The sequence below is a fragment of the Lepidochelys kempii genome, chromosome 23 (genome assembly GCF_965140285.1).
Source record: "Lepidochelys kempii isolate rLepKem1 chromosome 23, rLepKem1.hap1, whole genome shotgun sequence".
Classification (NCBI taxonomy): Eukaryota; Metazoa; Chordata; order Testudines; family Cheloniidae; genus Lepidochelys; species Lepidochelys kempii.
Genome location: NC_136402.1, coordinates 17,343,353 through 17,348,042, shown reverse-complemented (window position 1 = coordinate 17,348,042; position 4,690 = coordinate 17,343,353). Strand labels below are relative to the sequence as shown.

At 55.6% G+C, this 4,690-nt stretch overlaps 1 pseudogene; it reads left to right on the top strand.

Annotated features, from left to right (window-relative positions):
- Positions 1-2,807: 2,807 nt before the first annotated feature.
- On the top strand, positions 2,808-4,449 carry LOC140901884 (olfactory receptor 1f45-like; annotated as a pseudogene).
- The last annotated feature ends 241 nt before the right edge of the window (positions 4,450-4,690 follow it).

Below are 4,690 nucleotides of genomic sequence, written 5' to 3'. Positions count from 1 at the left end.
CGGGAGGGGAGTGGGGGTCTAGTGGTTAGAGTGGGGGGGGCGGGGGAAGGGGGCAGGGCTGGGAGTCAGGACTCCTGGGTTTTCTCCCCAGGTCTGTCACTGACCTGCTGCATGACCTAAGTGAACCCACTTCTGCTCTTTGTGCCTCGTTTTCCCCTCTCCCACCCAATATCGAATGGGATTGCCTGTGCTTTGAAGGAGGGACTGTCTTCTCCTGTGGGTCTGGGCAGTGCCCAGTGCGATGGGGCCCAGATCTCGGTTGGGGTCTGGGCAGCGTCTGGCGCGACGGGGCCCTGATCTCAGTTGCTATCACTCACTGAAGGGGTGGATGGAGTATTTAGATGGCTAGATGGATGGAGGGATGGATGGGTGTGTGGATGGATGGAGTATTTAGATGGATGAATGGAGGGATGGATGTAGTATTTAGATGGCTAGATAGCTGGGTGGATGGAGGGATGGAGTATTTAGATGGATGGAGGGATGGATGGTTTGTTTGTAGATTAGCGGATGGATGGAGGGGATGGATTCCTAAATTCCTAGATTCCACGGCCAGAAGGGACTGTTGTGGTCACCTAGTCTGCCCCCCCGTATAGCCCAGGCCAGAGCCCGTCCCCACCGTAATTCCCAGGGCAGAGGTTTCAGAAAAAAATCCCACCTTGATTTCCAAATGGCCAATGATGGTGAAGCAACCAAGACCCTTGGGAAATTGTTCCTCACTGTTCAAAATTCATGATTTATTTCCAGACTCAGTTTGTCCAGCTTCCACCTCCAGCCATAGGACGGGGATCCACATTCCTCTGCTGGACTGATGGGGGCCCATTAGTAAATATTTCCTCCCACGCGTTGGTATTTCTAGCCGGGGATCAAGTCACCCCTTCACCTTCTTTGCTGCACTAAATAGACCGAACTGCTGGCCTTTCTCACTCAAAGGCAGGTTTACTGATCACTTCACCGTTGTTGTGACTCTTCTCTGAGCCCTCTCCAATTTACTAAGATCCTTCCTGAACTGTGGGCATCAGAACCGGATGCAGGATCCGCAGCAGCGGTCGCACCAGGGCCAAATCAAGAGGTCAAATCACCTCTCTGCACCGACTCGAAATTCCCCTGTTTACATAGGCACCGGCTTCTTCTGGGGCGGGGCGGGGCGGGGGGGGGGGTGCTCAACCCCCTGCTCCAACCCAGAGCCTGCCCCCACCCCATCCCTTCCCTCAAGCCCCCACCCCTGCCCTCTCTTCCTGCCCCTGCCCCACCTCTTCCCACCCAGTTCCACCCCCTTCCCCCAGGGTACCCCCTCCTCACTCCTCCCCCTCCCTCCCAGAGCCTCCTGCATGCCGCGAAACAGCTGATGGCGGTAGGCGCTGGTGGGGAGGGGGAACTGGCTGCCAGTAGGTGCTAAGCCCGGTTATACATCCCAGGATTGCATTAGCTTTTTTGACCCCAGAGTCACACTGGGAGCTTGTGTGTTCAGTTGATTATCCCCCACCCTGGATTCTGCTGCTTCCCAGAAGACAGACAGCTGCCCTTGTTCCTAAATGGACCCAATTACATTTAGCTATATTAAAACACCTATTCTTTGCACGCACCCAGTTTACCAAGTGATCCGGACAGCTCTGTATCAGCGACCTGGCCTCCTTCTTATTTACTCCTCCCCCAACGTTGTGTCATCTCCAGACTTCATCCAGGAGGGTTCTGCTTTCCTCCAGCTCACTGATAAAGATGGTACCTGGCGTAGGGACAAGCCACAGACCCTGCAGGATCCCACTGGAAACCCACTTGCTCGATGAGGATTCTCTGTTCACAGATACATGCTCAGATCTATCAGTTAGCCAGTTACACGCCATGTAAGTTAATTTTATATCCTTCTAGTTTTTTAATCCAAACGTCACGCGATACCAGGTCAAACACCGTACAGAGATCTCAAGCGATGGTTTCATGCAATTACCGTTAGGAACCAAACTTGTAATCTCGTCAAAAAAAGATCATGAGTTCGTCTGACAAGCTGTATTATTCAGAAACCCATGGTGACTGACATGAATTACATTACCCTCCTTTAATTCTTTATTAATTGAGTCCTGTGTCAGTTGCTCAACTATCCTGCCCCGGATCGATGTCCAATTTACAGGCCTACAATTACCCGGGTAGTCCCATTTGCCTTTTTTACCAGTTGGCACAACATTGGCTTTCTTCCAGTCTTCTGGAATTTCCCAAACATTCCAAGATTTATTAAAAATCAGCTTGAACAGTCCAGGGAACTCCTTGGCTGGCTCTTTTAAAACTCTTGGATGGAAGTTATCTGGACCTGCTGATTTAGAAATGTCTACATTTAATGGATGGCTGGATGGGATGATTAGTGGATGGATGGATGGATGGGTAGTGTGAAGAGTGGATGGGTGAATAGATGGACAGACAGATTGGTAGTGTGAACAGTAGATGGGTGAATAGATAGATTGATGGACGGACAGGGTGATCCATGGATGGATGAATCGATGAGGTGATTAGTGAATAGATGGATGGATGGGTGGATGGATGGGTGGATGGATGGCTAGAGTGAAGAGTGGATGGATGAACAGATGGATGGATGGATGGGTAGGGTGAAGAGTGGATGGATGGATGGGGGTGTGGGGGGGGTTGGAAGGATGGATGGGGTGATTCGTGGACAGATGGATGGAGGGATGGAGGGATTTGTGTGTAGATTAGTGGATGGATGGATGAACAGATGGGTGGCTGGCTAGACAAATGGATGGATCTCCTTTCATTCATCATCCACACTCTCAGCCGTATCCCCATTTCTTTCCCTGATCAGGCCCATGGACAGCAGCAACGGCAGTGTCCACCCTGACTTCCTCCTGCTGGGGCTTTCCAGCCGCCCCGGCCAGGAGCACCTGCTCTTCTCCCTCTTCCTCTGCATGTACCTCCTCAACCTGCTGGTCAACCTACAGATCCTGCTGCTGACCCGCTCCGACCCCCGCCGGCACGGCTCCCCCATGTATTTCTTCCTCAGCCACCTCTCGCTGGTGGACGTCTGCTTCACCTCCACCACCATGCCCAAGCTGCTGGCCAACCTGCGCGCCCGGCCCCAGGGCATCCCGTACACCGGGTGTCTGGTGCAGATGTACCTCTTGGTGGCCTTTGCCACCCCCGAGAACTTCCTGCTGGCAGTCATGGCCTGGGACCGCTCCCTGGCCCTCTGCCGGCCCTTGCGCTACGCCGTCCTCCTGAGCCCTCTGCGGCGCCGGGCGCTGGTGGGCACTGCCTGGCTGCCGGCTCATCTCCACTCCCTGCTGATGGCCCGGCTCTCCGCCCGCATTTCCTCTGCGACTTCCAGCCCTTGGTGGCCTTGGCCTGCTCCCAGAAGCGGCTCAACGAGCCACTCTGCTTCTTGGAGCGGGGGCGTCCTCCTCATCAGGCCCTTCCTCCTCATCGTCCTCTCCTACGCCCGCATCCTCCGGGCCGTGCTGCGGGTGCCCGGGAGGCGCGGCAAGGCCTGCGGTGCCCACCTGGCTGTGGTGGGGCTCTTCTATGGCATCGCATCGGCGTCTACTTCCCGTCCCTCTCCAGCTACTCTGGGGACGGGGACAAGCTGGCCTCGGTCACGTACACCGTGGTCACCCCCACGCTCAACCCCTTCATCTACTGTCTGCGCAACCAGGACATAAAGGCCGCCCTGCGGCAGGGCCCAGACAGGCTAAGGGGGGCGTGGTGGGGCTGGAGCAGGGGGTCAGGAGAGGTAGGGCCAAAGGGCAATGGGGGAGGGCTAGGGCTGGGATAGGGGAGGAGGTGGGTCTCTGTGGGGCTGAGGGGCATGTCCTTTTGGGGGGTGATGCATGTGGGGGGATAAAGGGACATGGCCTGTGAGGTGATGTGGGGGTGTGTCCTTTTGGGGAATGAGGGGGCATGTCCCTTTGGGGTTGAGGGGTGTGTCCCTTCAGTGGGTGTGTCCCTTTGAGGGTAGGGGCGTGTTCCTTGAGTGGGCGTGTCCCTTTGGGGAATGAGGGGGCGTGTCCCTGGGGGGATGGAGCCTGTGTCCCTTGAGGGGGTGTAAATGGGGGGAGCCATGTCCCTGTGGGGTGAAGGGGCATGTCTCTGGAGGGAGTGAGTCCCTGTGGGTAGAGGGCGGGTCTCTTGAGAGGGCACGTCCCCAGTTCAATTCCGGGAGCTTGCCGAGTCGCGGTTCGCCATGAGCGTGTCGATCCCTTTTCTTTTCAACTTTGGCACGACATTAAATCTCTCCGCCTCTTTCTTGCCGCTTCCCGAAGTCAGGGCCGGCGCCGTTCCCGCCTCTTGGCCAAAACTCCTGATCGTAAACTGTTGCGCAGGTTGGTTTCTCGGAGGCCCACTGATCTCCGGTCCATGGACCGAGTCTTCGGTCGCCCCCTCGGTTGTCATTACAAGAGCTGTCCTACCGACAGAAATCTCTGGTCTCCGCTGGATCATAGTACGTTCAATTGAATATATATGATGGGTACACGGATGTTACGCTCTGACACGTCCAGGGGCCTTCGACGACCACTGAGGTGGGGCTACATCCTCCCCAATTTACTCTGGCGTGACTCAATCCTTCCTCAGAGGTCGCTGAGAATTCACTCCAGGTTTACTCTGTGCTTCCTCAGAGCTTCACCGGTCTTCACTCGACTTGATCCGACTTTGCTCGTCCCTCACTCAGACTTTGCTCTGTCCTTACTCAGCCGTT